The 17,547-nt window shown below is 34.0% G+C and overlaps 1 protein-coding gene and 1 non-coding gene across 2 annotated transcripts in view; both read right to left on the reverse strand.

The window, feature by feature from the left end:
* Positions 1 to 17,547, reverse strand: part of LOC137929384 (uncharacterized) — an 80,328-nt gene that overhangs the window by 5,296 nt on the left and 57,485 nt on the right. The window lies entirely within an intron of this gene.
* On the reverse strand, positions 6,085 to 6,157 carry TRNAK-CUU (transfer RNA lysine (anticodon CUU)). Its single transcript has one exon. It is a non-coding gene; the product is annotated as a tRNA-Lys (tRNA).

The following is a 17,547-nucleotide window of genomic DNA, read 5'->3' on the forward strand; positions in this document are numbered from 1 at the left end:
TGCAGGCCCTTTTGAAACAGTCCCATTGGAAATCTAAGCCTATGTCCGGCAGTGCACTTACTGTAGACGAAATGATGACGATCATAATATTTTTAATTAAGCTAATGTAAATATAGTAAGCTAATATAATATATGCTCTCTGATCAGACCGGTTTTTATTAATCGTTTCCACAATTATTATTTTCATATTAGTAATTTAATTCCGAAGTTTAATTATCATTTTAAAAATATTTCATATCGTCACGCTCCAAGCAATTACACATTTTTTTATTCTTGACTTATTGGCATTTAGTCTAGCCGGATTTGAATTGTCTAAAAGCACGAGGGCTCCCTCCGGCGCGGGCCGTTACTTTGATCACGTTACCGGATAGAGAGTTCACCGAGCTCTTAGGTCATTTGGACGGACGCTCTATACATTCATAGACGGATATATAACAAAAATAAAATTACGTATAGATTCGAGTATGTACGCAGCTTGTCACTAAAAGGCTGCACAATTTTAAAGTCATTAATAGAACTACGAAGCTTTTAGTTACAAAGGAGTTTTCAATATTCTTATTCAGTTCCATGTTATCAAGTTATGTATAAGATCATGATAAACTTTAACAAATACTAACTTCTATACGTTTGTTAGAAAAGTGAATTAAATGTTTAATTGTAATGATGTTTTGTTAATAGAGTTAAACACATTTTCAATACACGTATTCTTATGAGATTGACTTTGAAATGAGGAGATCCTTAGAAGAACCAAAATCATCGACATGGCGCGAAGAATGGCAACTGTTAGCGGGTGGACGCGTGCCTATACCTTGCAATGCCTATACTTTGCAATGGAAGTCTATTGGTGACGTGAGGATGATGACGACACATATACTTCTATGGTGATGTGAAAGTCAACCAAACTCCTTTCTAGTCATTAACAGATGGTTACTTTCTATTGGAATTAACATCTTCAGCGGGTTTCAGATGGAAGAGCGTTGTAATAACGTCAGAGTAACAATGAACTTATCTGAGCAGTGGTAGTCCAGGGGTAAGGACTGAAACTTGACTTATATAGGATTGCTCACCAATAAGTTTCCAGAGGAATGGCAGCAGCGTCTTCTGCGTACCATTATACAACACTGCGATCGTCATGGTTTATCCCGCTCATAGACACGTCGTTGAGGGTGGAAAATCATAATAATTAAAATTGATGCGATAATCACTTACACAGTATATAAACTATTTAGTATACAACTGTCGTGATAGTAAAAAACCAGGGTCATAGACTCCGTGACGGTTATAATGCGATAACGAATCATGTGGAAACTTGTTCTTTAATATCAAATATTAATTGCTTGGATGGATTATATTGTTGAACTAGCTTGAACCCACGAGATAAGTCTATGTATCCTTTTCGTCAGCCGTGTGTTTTTATGGAAATAATAATATTAATCTACTATTCTAATGAGATATTTAATTGTAAGCGTTGAAATTATGAAGAAATACAAGGTTCTTTCTTATAAACCACACTTCTTTTTAAATTATTTTTGAATTTGCCTAAAAATAGCTGTGATATATTAGCGACTTTTTAATATTTAGAAGAGTGATTGAACGCCTGTAAAGACTGAAAGATAAGAGCAAAAATAAAAGAACACGTGGAAAATTTATTAAAAACGTAAAAGTCCATTGCCCACAATAATCTAGGGGTGTACGAAAGCTATAAAGGGGTGTAAAATAAAACGACACGCTACGTACGACATTATTATTAAACTATTACCACACTCTGTATAATAGATGGCGTTGATTTAAAATATTTATCAACATTTATAAGCTCGTAACATCATGCAACGCTGTATCAGATATTTATTAATTATTACAAAATTAATCACAAAAGCCTTATATCATAGTTTGTTTTCATCTCATGAATTTTCATATTTCTGTCTTAATATCATATTGGATTTTTAATTTATTCACAAACCAATTTATGTAAAGAAATCGAAAAGAAAGTTTCCAATCGGGTAGACGATGCACGTGGCGATATATCGTGCCCCTTGACATTGCCTATACAAACAGCCGCCCACGCGCTCTGAATCTTGTTAGATTACTTCGATCGAGTGTTACACAGTTTCTCTAATATTCCGTAGATGGGTCCGTGGGCGTTGAGCGGTTTACGTTACATTCACAAATATTTTTTCTTTGTCCGCAACATGTACTCTCATATCTCGTGTTTAGAATACAGGTTGATTGGTTATAGGTGTAAAAGCTATAAAAGGGTGAAGTTTTAACTCATTCGCTGTCATTAATGTGTGGTACACCATATTCAAAAATTATTTAAGAAGTGTTTTCAAAATTCGGATAACCCTATTTTAAAATTATTTATTGTTTGGTACCTGTTCCTGAAGACATTGTACAAAATTATGGGCCTGTCGTATTCCAATAGAGTTTCAGAGTGATCACTTTATACAGGCGATTAAAAATGGGTGAAAAAGCTTTCAAGGCTTTTGCTGTGAAATGAGCTAAACATTCAATCCTTTAAAACTTTTTTACCTATAATCAAACAACCTGTAGATTTTTGAATTTCGTAGTTAGATAAAGCAGACGAGGTGTAATAGATATAAACATTTGTACGTTATGTACGTTTTTTTAAACCCTTTATAAAAGGCTAAGTTTGTCATTGATATGACGAAAAAAAATGTTGTATTCTTTATAAAAATTCTACCGCGCTTTATTGCATGAAATAGTATCATAAATGATTGATTTATAAAACGTGTTTTTGTTTACAAACACAGTTAATTAACAATTATGCAAACTATAGACTTTGATATCAACACGGTTTCTGTTTACGTAACTTTATGCTAGTGTTGCACATAGCGATTTCAATGTTTCCGTCGTAAATAAATCATAAACACGATAAACTTTTCATCACATCGTCTGCATCGCTTATATATTTTAACGTAAACATATACAGTGATAATTGATTTTAAATCATTAGCGCCCTAAGACGTAAGATCAATTAACACTTTTGAAAAATTGTTCTTATTAAAGTAACAATAGTATCCGCGTACCACGTATCCGTATATTTTAATAAAACATAGTCGTATTATTAGCTCGTAAATTTTACTCCCATTTCTCACTATTATTTATACATTTAATATATATCGACAACTTTTGTAAATACATGTTCTAATTTATAAATAAATAAAATTGTATGTTGTATGTTGCTACAAAACTACTTGCGCATTTCGGAGTATATATATATACATATGTGTGTGTGTGTGTATATGTATATATAAAATTGTAGAACCGTGGGGTGAAGGCGATATAAAGATGGTATGTTGGAAATGGATCTAAATGTTGTGAAGGACATTAGAGAAAAAAGACAATTGGAAAGGACGAAAGATGAGTATTAGATATTTAAGTTAAAAAAATATATACATAAAGACAAGAGGTTTCAATAACGGAACTAAAAAAGTATTAAATTATTAAAACATATTTTAAAAACCTGCCTAACTTGTTTTAATTTGGCTCAGTAAATGCATCTATAACTTACTAAGGAGGTAAGGAAAATGCTTCTAAAAGGTTCTCACTATAATTTATATAAGGAGGAGGGAAGCTTTGTCCACTAATGGACGTCGTACGGGTAAAGCGATGTTTTTTTACAATAATTTTTTTATGCCTGGTTTGACTTAAGATAGGCATTTATGAACATATAATAAATAACTGTTGTGTTATCACATGGTAGAGAATTATGGTTTAAGTAGAATTTACCGTCCGTTACTAACCGAAATTAATGAAGATTAAAATGATTGTATAACGTATCATTAAACGCTTTTAAAGTAATTTGGTAACTATTATATAAACGCAACGTTAACCCTTTAGTATTCGACTTAGGTGCGGTGGTGTCGTAAAAACACTTCATTTACATACGCGTCAGTCTGTGGCGTTTATAGAGAATATACCGAACATAATGCATCTTGGGAAACTGTACTAGGATTCTTTGGAACTAAGAATATGTAGTGGTTATATTTATGTTTCATTAATTTAATTAAAATGATAGTGTAGCCAGTAACATCGGGCAGCAGATACTTTGTTATAAATTTTATCTTTTGCTACGCTTGTTTCAATTATAATTTCGTAGTACAAGAACTATTTTCCAAGATGTAATAATGATCTAGATCAATGGAAAAATGCTTGAAATTTCTACTTATTATCAATTGGATGAATAAAAAAAGTAAATCTAGCTTTAGTAACATAGATATATTTGTTTTATGTAATAATTAATTTAAAAAACAATTTGTAAATGTTTTAATGGTGTACTTAAAACAAGTAAAGCAAATATGTCTTATTTATTTATCAATTTATTGTTATTGTACAAAAAAATTGGATAAGGAAGAAGAATGGTTCAGGACGGAACGGCGGTCTTATCGAGACAATTTCTTCCAGGCAACCATTACATTGTCTTGGTTAATAACGTTAATATCGGGCTGATAGAAGGGATTAAAAATCCGATATATATAAGTATTTAAACACAGAGTTACTAGAATATGTGCCATAAAAATGATTACATAGTTAAAATACATTATTTATATACAGGATGGTTAGAAAAAGGCTTTCAAGGAGATGTATGTATAACTATATTTTCTGTCAATTGATGTTTGGTACAGCCCATTCAAAAATCAATGGTTAAAAAAATGACAAATAATGTAATTATAATGCAGTAATAAGAAGAGGTTTACATCACTACCTGTCACTGTATTATTACACTTATTTATTTTGTCAAATGTATTTTTTGTGAATTATTACAATATTTATGAATTTTAAGTAATCCGTGAAAACATTGCAGTGTATAATAATCTAATACTAATAAAATGTTGCCTGAACACTAGCTTATTCTTTTTTAAATAAAGATTAGCCTATGATTATAAGGTTACGTAAAGCATCGCGTTGGATATAGTGGGATACACCCGATATTCCATTTTAACTCCACGAAAACCAAACATAACATGGCAAATTTTAGAGATGCCATACAAAATAGTCATTAATGCACATAGATAAGAATAAATAAGGAATAAAAAATATTCATAACGCATATATGTATTAATGTCTTCAATGTCAGTAGTTGGCACGGTCAACGGGTCTGTTTAACTCGAGTCTACAGTTTGACCCTAAACTTGACTTTGAGAACTTCGCTCAGCCAAGATTGTTAGCACGTACACATTGTTTTAAAAAATATATATTATTATTAACACGGCCATTTGTTAAACAAAACATTATTTGCTTTTTTCTTAATTAGGAAAAGGGGTAAGTGGTTGTTTTATAATGTTTGTATCCTGGGTATTCTCGGAACAAACGAACTATTACGTATTAAAAGTCATCTAAGGAGTATACGAACCTAATAGCTTGACGGCCTTTAAGTGTGGCGGAATGAGTGAATTAACAATTTGAACTGAATTTCCAGAGGCAGTCCTCAAGTTAAGTTACTATGAGGAAGTTTAAGTTACGTTTGGAAATCAATGATCGTCAACTGGCGTACTCCTATACACAGTAGAACATAGGCCTCTCCTGTTGAAATATATTTTCAATAACCTTAACAAGGTTGTTTGTTTACCTGGGTGGTCGTCATACATTGCACTTACGGGTCAGCGGTACCTATTTCAGAAACTTAATGCCATATGTTTTGAGCTTTATATGGATATTTTACGAAATTAGACATGTTAAAAATTATCAAAAATGGATTTAAAAAAAATACACTTACAAAAGAGTGGTCCGCGAAGCGGGCTATGTATAGATAATGTCTAATAAAAAGATACTGTTATCTCTGTGTTAAGCTAGTCTGTGCAGTAGCGCACGCTTTCTTTTCCTTATCTCGGACCTTGAATATTCATCGGACGAGACGGCGCGGACGAGTTCTGCTTACATGCATAATTCGTTAACACGCCAGTGTTTTGTAATTTTAAACGTTTATTTTTGGTAACTACCTATTGTCAGTCTGTTCGACACTAACAACAGCAACGATATTTCCAATTATAAAAGTTGTAACAATTTTTTTTTACAAAATTTTAAGTCAGTAATTTTAAGATGAAACAATTATTAAAAAAGTTTCGCCCAACGTGGGGCTCGAACCCACGACCCTGAGATTAAGAGTCTCATGCTCTACCGACTGAGCTAGCCGGGCAGTTGTACTACGATCCAAATAAATGGTTTAGTTACGACAATGATATCTTAAAAAATATCAGTTGTATAATGTCGCCTTTTCTTCTAATTAGCTTTGACAGGAAAAAAAACTATTTTCGAAGATTTTTAAAATAGTTTAGTAATTAAAATTACGTAACACACATGTTTTTTTTATCAAATAGATTCAGGCGTTACCTCGAGGAAGTCCATCGTAACTAAGATAGGGACTAATATATAGCAACTTCCGCTATGCAACACGACTACTGCTGCATAGCGGAAGTAGCTATACATTTGTCCCTTTCGTAGTACTTGTGTTTTATCCTCTCACTCATAGTTGTATTCATATCAAGATCACAATAATTGTGAGAATAATCGATGTCAGCAAACTCTATATTTTTACTACACTTTAATTTTATAAATAAAATAAAGTTTAGTAAAGTCTTTTGATATAAGATAGTAATTATTTTATGGATATCAGTAAATAAAATAGTAACCGGAAAGATAAATTTACGATCTAAACTTCAAGGTAACATGTTAAATATGCGGCACGCAAAAATCAACTCTTATCTGTATAGCAATAAGAATTAATTATGTCTTAATTACGGGCTTAGTTTTATTTGAATAAGAATATTAATATATTATGAATTAAAATTTTTTAACGAACTAGCTTTTGTACATTTAGCGGGTAAACGTTTAACTAAACCGGTCGTTGTGTCGCGAAAGCAACAAAAAGTCGATAGCTTTCTTCGCTGCCAATTTTTGTATGTGACAGCCGGAAGTATGGAATGGAATTTACAGTATTTGTTTTTTCATCATATTGAGGAACTAACGGTGCAGTCGTATCTATCGAATAATTTATGTCTCTATAATCATAGAATTACTTTTTCTCATTTCCTTTTGGGCTAGAGAGCGATAATAAAATCGATTTTTTTCTTTAGGTTCGACTTCTACATTTCCCTCGGATGGAAATAGTTAACGCTTCGTGTGCCGCTATATGGCGCCTGTCAGCGTCAGGAATGTTTTTTAAAAAAATGATAAATGAAATATTATTGTTTATGATCCTATGGTCTGTAGTACATTCAAAGTAAGCGACTTAAAACTGTATTTTAAAGGTGATTCGATGTAACGTAGCCTGCTTTATTTCGGGCAGATCTGATCCAAACGCACACGGGTAGTTCAGACAGATATGTCTATAGGCAGTTGACAGGTTAATAACGCGATTCGAGTAACAGCTCAAAACAATACACCGGTACACGGCAGCTTGTCTTTTAGCCCCTAGATACTCAATGTAAGGCGCGCCCAAAGATATCTATGTGGGATATACTATAATCGCCACGCTTAATAGGCGGGTTTGCGATCGCACTGTGGTATTATGGTACGTAGAAGACGCTGCTGTCCATTCTTTGGAAAGTTCTATGTTAATAATAGTAATCCTGTATAATAAATGCACAAAGTGTGAATTATTTAAGATCGTATCCCGGGAATCGAATCCGCGAAATACCGTCGCAAGTCTTAGTTTTCTTTAGCTGCGTTACTAATCCTCGACGCTAACAGTTTTCTAATCGTTTAAAAATCATTTGTTCATGACTAAATATAATAAGCAATTTGTTATCTGTCGTTTTTATCTAGACAGAGCGATAAATTTAATGTCGATAAACTACACGGAAAGTCCAGTTTAGATTGGTGGTAGTAACATTTAATACAAAATCTATCTGATTTTTAATTTTAATTTGACTTCAAGACGGAAGGCACTGATAGCTGGCTGCTTTCAACTGGTATTATTGTAAATGTATGGGAGAGGCTAATGTCTAGTCAGTGAACATCCTATGGTTGAAATGATGTCATACTTATCCCAAACAGTGTACTTGTGTGGGAACGAACCTACGAACTATATAAGTTAAAGTTAACTATGTAAGTTAGTCCTTCACCACTTGTAGTTACTGTAGATATAAACGATTCTGAATCTATGCTAGTAACACTGAAAATAATTACGTAATCTTTGAGTGTTAGATTTGCGATGATTCATTTGAATCTTTACGCCTGTGTAGATAGAACGTTATAGTTGTAAGAAATAAGTATAAATCTAAATAGGCTTCGCTTTTAATGTTACGCGTAACGATTTTCTTTCAATCAAACTTTACAAGTTTATTTTATAATAACTTGTCTGTAAATTTTCACTTGTACTTTGATCTAATTCTTCGCCAAGCCAAATATGTAGCAACAAAAATCAATGTTAAAATGTATGAATCATTGTAACATATGACTTCAATTCCCAGAAACATCAGACAGGGAGATGTAAAATATTTTAACTTGACCGGTGCAGTTAGCACTAGAGTGCAAATGATGTGTAATGCGTTACATGACACACGGTGGCCGTGAAGAAGGCTCCGGTGTTTTGGTTATAAAAACTTTAATGGTTCCGTATGACGAAATATTTTCTGTCGGCTAATTATAGTGGTAGGACTATTTTTTCTTTAGCTTACGAATTAGACAATAATAAAAAACCTATTGTAATGAAGACTAATTATCTTGAGTTTAAATTTTTGGTTGTTTTTATAACACGTTTGAATGTGTCATTTAATTATTTTGCTATTGAAGGAGGAGGTCGCTGTCGGTTGTAACACAGTATAGAACTAGAACAGCTGCCAACGATATACCTTCTGGAATTAAATATCTTGTAAATTTAAATTAGTAATGAATTAACATATAATTTTTACGTTCATTGAAAGTTGCTTAGATGACTAATAAACTTTATTATTATGATCGATGATCCACAAATCTGAATTAGCATCCGTGCGTTTTACATACACTTTTATGATTTTTTTGCTCACGTTTTTCATGTTATAGTGTTTAAGTAAAAAAAGTTAGTCTCTTAAACTATGTTAACGACGCCATAACAATGTCAATGAACTCTATTATTGTTATTAAATCAAAAATCAGGATATACATGTGGGAGTGAATCACGCAGGCGAATAATAGATGTAAATCTTTTTCAAACACTTTAATTTTTTCACGTCTTACATAGTTGACATCAACCGCACGACCGCCATCTTACACGAGAATGCCCTAATCCCTTCATACTCTCCATTCATTCATCAATCAACCGCTCACTTCCTTTACTCTTACGTTCCGTTCCCACACTCGGTCATCCTGACTCATTGACTGTCCTCAGTCAAACGTCTTTCTCTTATACTATTACAAAAATAAATTTAACAAGTTACAGTATACATCTGCTAAAGTGTAAAAAACTAATCTTAAATTATACAACTTCTACAAAATAAATGAAAATAAATGATAATTGGCCACCTTTTCATAAAATCTGCAACAGAAAGAGTTTTATTTGGTCCTTCATCGGTAGTATTTACCTTTTCAACTTCGTATCTGTCTTTGCATATAACTCTTGATACACGATATGGTCCCAGAAACTTTGGTTTTAATTTCATAGCTGTTCCGAATTGTGTTCTCTTGATGGCTACTAAATCACCCTTCTTATAAATGCTACTCTTCTTTCTCTTCTTATTAAAGTTTCTCCTGTTCTCTTCTTGAATTTGAAAAATTTGCTCCTTTGCCTTTTGTCTCTTTTCTTCTCTATTTTCCATAAATATATCTCTTCCTTCTTGTAAAAGAAGTTCGCGAAGCTTTATATCTTCTTTGATTTTCATCCTACTTCCAATCATCAACTCGTACGGAGTGCATCCTATACTTCTCTGGAAGGTGCTGTTTAAGTAGCGCTGCACTCTATTCACATGCCGATACCACAGGTCTGGTTGCTCAATGCACAACTTTGTGAGGACTGATATAATGGTTCTATGGATTCGCTCGACTTGGCCGTTTCCCCTTGGTACGCCTGTTGTAATCTTGATGTGCTCAATCCCCTCTTCTTCACAGTATTGTTCAAATTCCTGGCCTGTGAAAGCTGTACCACGGTCACTTATAATCCTATTAGGGTTGCCAAAATGCTGCTGATGGATTTTTAATTTGTCTATTGCCTCTTTGCTTGTTGTACTCTTTGTAGGAAAAATCCAGACAAATTTTGTGAAGGCATCCACAATAGTCAATAAATGGTTATACATCTTCTTAGTTTCCGTCTTAGGTCCAACATGATCAATATGAATTGTATGTAGAGGTACATCTTCTTTTTCTATAGGATTCAAAAACCCTTCCTGCTTACCTTCCTTCCTGGTAGCCAGTATACAGGGGATACATGTCACAATGTAGTCTTCAATTTTCTTGGGCAAGTCTTTAATATAATAGTCTTTATTAATCAAATCTGTCATCTTTCTTTTACTAAAATGTCCAATTCCATGTACTCTTCTTAATATCTCTGTTTCCATATTCTTAGGTATTACAAGTAGTCTTTGTGCAGTTTTGTAGAGTAAACCATTTTCTACGAAATAATCTGAATATGACTCCAGTTTCAGAATGTCCATGATAGCTTTTAGTCCTTCATCATTTTCTTGTGCAATTTTAATCTGTTCGTGCATCTGCCTTGTAATTATCCCTACATATGGTGGGTTTCGACTTAATGCGTCAATGTGTCTCATTTGGGAGCCAGATCTATGCTCTACCGTGTAGTTGTATTCTTGGAGTAATAAAACCCATCGTGCCACTCGTGTCACCAAGTCCTTCTTACGCAAAGTCATTTGAAAGGCTGCACAGTCAGTCACTATCTTAAAATGTATACCAAATAAGTATTTTCTAAATTTTTTCACACCTTCAATGACTGCTAGTGCTTCCAGTTCATAACTTGTGTATTTCTTTTCACTCTCTGTTGTCTTTCTACTAGAATAATAAACAGGATGTAACTGTCCGTCATCTGAACTCCTCTGCATGAGTATAGCTGAGTGTGCATATTTAGATGCATCTGTGTGTAGTTCTGTAGGTAAATCCGGATGATAAATCTTTAGTACAGGTTGCTGACATAATCTTTGCTTCAGGATGCAAAAAGCTTCTCTCTCTATGTCGGTGAATTGGAATGTTTCATTTTTTCTCAGTAGATTCGTCAGAGGTGATGCTATTGCGGCAAAGTCTTGAATGTACTTCCTGAAATATGAGGTTAAACCAACGAAGGAATGCAGTTGTTTTAATGTTTTAGGCTCGGGGAAATTCATGACTGCGTCAACTTTATCAGACGTAGGTCTCACTGTCCCGTCTTCAATAGTGTGCCCTAGGTAGTCCACACATGTTGTCAACAACTCACATTTTTTCCAGTTAATTTCAAGCCCATATTCACTAGCTGTGTTAAGAACTTCTTTTAATCTTTGTAACCCTTCCTCGTAATTTTCCGATAATATTAATAGATCATCAATAAATATTAATAAATGTCCTTTGGCAACCAAGTCTCGGAAAATTATATTAATATATCTTGTAAAATATTTGGGACAAATTGATAACCCAAATGGAGCCCTTAAAAATTCATATTGTCCTGCATGAGTGACAAAAGAAGTATACTTAATAGACTGCTCATCTACTTTTAGGTGGAAAAATGCATTCTTCAGGTCAAGCTTTGAGAAAACTTTGGCCTTAGCTAGCTTATCGATGTGGTCATCTATTACAGGAAGTGGAAATTCATCTTTCACCATCTTACTGTTGATTTTACGGTAGTCTACACAAATCCTTACACCACCATCCTTTTTCTTTACAAGAACAAGTGGGCTACAGTATTCAGAGAAACTAGGTCGTATTATTCCATTATCTAACCACTCGCTAACTTGTTTGTCAACTTCTTTTTCCTCCATCAAAGACAATCTTCTCGGACGCTGCGCCACAGGGATGTCATCGGTTAATATGATTTTCATTTCGATTGGAGCTTCTTTCATTTTGGTCGGAACATAACTACTCACCAAATGCTCAACTTCTTTTTTTAACCGCGGATCTGTAACCAAACAATTAGGTTGCCCTATCTCGCTAATCGCACAAATTTTATTTAACCATGAATTAGTATCTGGTGACATTACTAGTACCGATCCCTTATTGATGATTATCACTGCATTAGATAAAAAATCTTGCCCTAAAAGTAAATCGTATGGCATAACGGCGTTAGGCACAATGTGAAACACAGTTTCAAAACGTTGTCCATCTAGTTCAATAATAGTAAAAAACCTTCCGCACGAACTTACGCGCTTTTCACCAAGTCCAGTTAAAGTCACATTTTCACGCTGATACGTCGTTATTCCCAGATCAAAATATAGTTTTGAAGAAATTAAGTTTAAATCGCTACCACTATCAACTAAACAGTTTATATTTCTGCCGCAAATATTAACAATTTTAACAGATTTATTCCTCGTAGCGTTGTTGTTTACATTCGAGTTGACAGCTGTCATGACGTCACTAACCAATGTCTGCTCGTTGCCGCTCATTGGTTGTCGTTTACGGTCACCATTGTTGCTTAGATTGTTTCCGCCATACTCCTTCATTTCCTGTGACGTCACGTAGAACTGTTTTCTAGAATGAGCGTTTGTTGCACCTGACCCGCTAGCGCCATTTTGCGTTTGCTGTTGCCTATTGCACTGCATACCTTTGTGCCCAAACTCGTTACAACGAAAACATTTTAGACCTTTGTTTCGATGAGGGCACGCATCAGATGTATGGTTCATTTCTCCACAGTTAAAATAGCGCACAGGCCGCCTGTTCTGGGTCTTATCACGGTGATTCGCACTACTACAACTTACACTGGATCTTCGGTGTAAATTCTCCTTGTATTTTTCATACAATTTAAGCTTCTCTTTTAATTCAGTATAAGTACTTACGCCGTATAACAAAATTTTGTTACTTTCGTGATCTGTGATGCCTTCTATTATGTATTGTATTGCAATATAATCCGCTAACTTTCCTCGTCTGCCTAATGTCTTCATTTCCAACATATAATCATAGCAATTTTCGTCTTTTTGCTTCTTACGTTTGCTCATGATTTTGTGAATTTCTTTTGCATTTATAGTTTCCGGAAATTCTTTTCCTATAGCCGTCTTGAGTTCATCGTATGTTTTAAATGTTTTCTCGGAGCGCAACCACGCCGCTGCAGTCGAGATCAACGTCCGTCTTGCTAGTAGTAATTTTTGAGCCGATGTTAAATAAAAGATTTCTGCGTTGTCCTCGATGTCTTGCGTCCATTTTGAAACCGGGTAAGTTGGGTCGGTTCCCGAGAATTTCTTTATGGAATCTTCCATGTATAGCAGGTTATGCTGTAATTTGCCTCTGGAGTCTCCTTCGCTCCCGTCTTCGGATGTCATTCTTCTTTATATTTAAATGGGCCGTACTCGTGGTGATTTCTTCGTTGTGGAAAATGCGTCGTGTATTAGTCGTCTTCGTGTGGTTGATGTGTGGCTAACTGCTGCTCGTTACAAACCTCGTTGATGTCGTTATGCGATGGGGGTTGAGGAATAAAATACCGAAATATCGGCCGTCGTCGTCGTTAATATAACCTCAATCGCCTCGCCGTCGTTGAGTAATCTTACGCCGTACGCGCACTCCTGGTGTTTATTTCTATCCCGGACGAGCCCCCAAATTGTGGGAGTGAATCACGCAGGCGAATAATAGATGTAAATCTTTTTCAAACACTTTAATTTTTTCACGTCTTACATAGTTGACATCAACCGCACGACCGCCATCTTACACGAGAATGCCCTAATCCCTTCATACTCTCCATTCATTCATCAATCAACCGCTCACTTCCTTTACTCTTACGTTCCGTTCCCACATACATATACATATTTTAACAATTTCATTTTTTTTAGTTTATTAACTACATTGTTATTAATTAAGGATCAATTTACACAACAATATGTCTCAGATTTATAATTAAGTTAACTATTTAGACCGTCTACTGGTCAACGTTTACACTTCACGAAACGCGGTCAATTTCGTTTTACCACACAAATTCTAACAAGGAACATTAACCTAGTTTTGCCAATATCTATATACGCATAGAATAGATTTAAATTAAACTCGATTGTTGTTATAATTAGGATGCAATACGTTGTATGACAGCATGCCTGCAATAAACAATTCTCATTAAAGACAAAAGTAAACCTATCTAATGTAGGTAGATACAGGCACAAAACCCTATGGGATTACCATAACCATCATTATATTAGCCGTCCCATAGCTGAACATGAATTTCCCCATAAATTTCCAATAGAACCTATTAATAGTACGAAATTTATATAATTCATTTTGTTCGTGGTGTATATAGCTTTTTCTTGACTTGTTGTATCTTGAAAACAGTTATATCAAGATACTTTAGTATCGAATATTTTAGAGGATTTTTAATTACATTGACGCCAAGTTTTTTTGTGACATTTTCCTTCACCTTAATAATCCTTAATAAATCAGAACAAAGAGCAGGTTTATTCTAGAATAAATACGCGGACGATCTTGAATTGACATTGATGATAAACTGCAGAATATAATTTCTGATAATGTCTCGAATAGATTAATCGATTCCGTCATCACACGAATAAGCTATAACTAATTTAAATCGCAGATGTATGCAAAAGGAACCCCAATTATTTCATACGGACAGATCATGTATTGACAACTCGACCGTGACCAGCTTCATCGATACGCCGCCTATGAGTCAACGCGATAGAATCACATGGAAAGATCAGACGCTGCGTCCTCTGGCGAGGTCGAATATTTCTGTCACAAGTGGGAACTTTCTCAATTAGCCGACCAGTTACTGTTGACGTGTAGTTGCTTGTCACATGTATATGTAGCGATGATTGGGATCATTCATAAATTTGAAACCGGTTGGAATGACATATCCGTAATCTTTATTAGAATTTGAATTTATAGCATTCCACGCATGTATGTTTTATACCGTGGGCAACCTACGGCTCGCGGACGACATGCTAAACTTTGAAGAATTATTTTTGACTTCCTTTATTGGAATATTCGGAACAGCGTACTCATACGAATCATTTTATTCCACTTTTAATTTATGAATTTCAAATACCAACCGGTATTAACGACATCAGCATCTGAAAGGATTACTAAGAAGTGTTGTCTCAAATTAAATATCAAATTTTAATGAATTATCAAGAGAAGTGAAATAAATATGTAATTTTTTAACATTTAAACTAATATTTTGCACTTAAATTTTTGAATTAATAGTGCTTCTAGAAAAATTATATTTTTTTGTACATATTTTAAATTAAATACGTATTCGATTTCGGTTCGAGAAAATTTTCATACTTAAAAAAGGCTAGGATTATAAAAACTTGATGATCCTTGTTGGATATATTATTAATATATACTAGATTTCTATTCCGCTCCGTGAACTCATGGCCGACGAAGCTGTAAAAACCTTAGGGCTACCAGCACAAACATCTATTAAAACAATACAATACATTTCTATCCACTATTTATATGAAATAACGACTTCAAAAAAGGGCCGAGGGCACACCCTCTGGACCAGTGTTTCCTAACGTGAGCTGTCGCCCCACAGAGGTGCTATTTGATTGTTAAAGGAGGCAATTAGAAAGTTGACTCGACACGAGTTTAACCCTTTTGCTTAAAAATTAAACTTATCACACAGGGAGGCATAAGAATTTTAGAAAGACTAAGGTGGGGCATGGCGGAAAAATGAATGCAACATACTGTTCTGTACCAAATCCTATAATCGTTAGTAATAATTCCAATATTAACTATTGCAAAGTTAAATATTCAATATCCTATAATTGATTAGCTGATGGTAGAATAGTTGCAAGCATGATCAAAGTGATATTTTAAAGTTTCAAATAATACATAAATTTGAACTACAACCAAAGTAATTGAACGTAAACCGGGTTGCGTGAGTACAATGGGAACGTGCGACAATAAACAAAACGAAACGATATTTCTCTCGAAATAGCCGAGCGTGCTTCGTAAACATTTTTGACTTTGTAATATATTCTCGTTATGTCAGAATTTTTCCTCACTTGTAATACAATATATTGAAATGAAACACTTGAACTAATACACGTATGATCGATTATTCACGCAACTCTGTACAACCGAAATTTTAACATACGTCATTACATTGTAAAGTTAAATATTTTTTGTCTACACTGTATATTATTAGTTTGGATAATAAACATATATAATAACAGTACATATACACCGCAGGTTATAATGGCAGAACCAATGGCCGCTGTGACCTTAAGGTTCTGAAGTAGAGACCACGGACTGGCAAGACCTTCGACCTTGTTAAAGTCATTAGAAGAAGATGAGGGCGTTTCCAACCAGTCCTTCTGAAAAATCTATGGTAGAGGTTTATATTTAGGGTGGATATGGGAATAGGATACATATATATTGAAACCACATTACAAAATAGTTTTATATTATATTTGTACGGAATTATATTCCAGATACAAAAAATTATAACGAAGGTTTTGACGCTGTGAAATCGATTGTGTCTGACTTATCGGATTGATTCATATAAAATTAAATATCTGATTATATTAAGCCTGTTCGTAAAATATTTTTTTAATTTAAAAAATATAACAAAAGAGTACATTACCAGTTGCTGTTAAAAATAGATTTAATACTTTTTGTTAAGGTACAGTCAGGTATAATTGCCATTGTGACCTAACAAATTAATCAAATACTTGTGACTACAATGTTATTTTAGATTTACAAAGGGTAAGTTAAAATGTATCTAATGTGGAAGCGGTAAAGTTTATTTTTGAAAAGAATTCGTTTCAGGTCGTTATACCGCGCTGGTTCACAGGCCAGTGAAAGCACAATTAATAATTTTGTCGGTCAGTGAAAACAAAATCGGACGAGAGGTTGACGTGCGGTTTAAATAGTAAAGGTACATACACACTAGTTCGTACGAAAAGTATGTACATATATTTTACGCTCAGGTTTTACAGGCTGTTTCGTAGGATGTTTAGGGAGTGACATATCTGAATTAGAAATCGAAATAAACTAAATTAGATTGTTAAAAGACAGTATGGGATCGATGTCTATGATTTAAATTAAAGTTATTACAATTTTTTTTCATTTAGGATTAAGACATATCCTCTGACTAGCTTATGGAATTACACTTGTCATGTTCTTTGTTATCCTAGTTAGAACAAATTGAAGATGCGTGTCTTGTAAACTTAAACTTGTCTAATAACCGACTTTTTGCAACGTTTTAGTCAAGACCTGTCCGAAGTATTAATTATATTTTAATGGCACAGACGTTCCGTGTAAAAGGCGTTAAAGATCTAAAATTTGACGGTAAGGCATTTTGATCACAAATTGTTAATTTAAATAAAAATTAGCATTAAATTAAACAAAATATTATAATACGTACGAGGACATTGAACGTATTCTTAGATATTTTAAAATGAAATTAACCTATTAAATAACCGGGTCAAAATTAAATTCTACTATTTATTTGTACAAACTATTACGTTTTTATGG

The sequence above is a fragment of the Battus philenor genome, unplaced genomic scaffold (assembly GCF_028537555.1).
Source record: "Battus philenor isolate CCGP_79_NKW_IND1 unplaced genomic scaffold, ilBatPhil1.0.hap1 SCAF_5, whole genome shotgun sequence".
In the NCBI taxonomy this organism is placed as follows: domain Eukaryota; kingdom Metazoa; phylum Arthropoda; class Insecta; order Lepidoptera; family Papilionidae; genus Battus; species Battus philenor.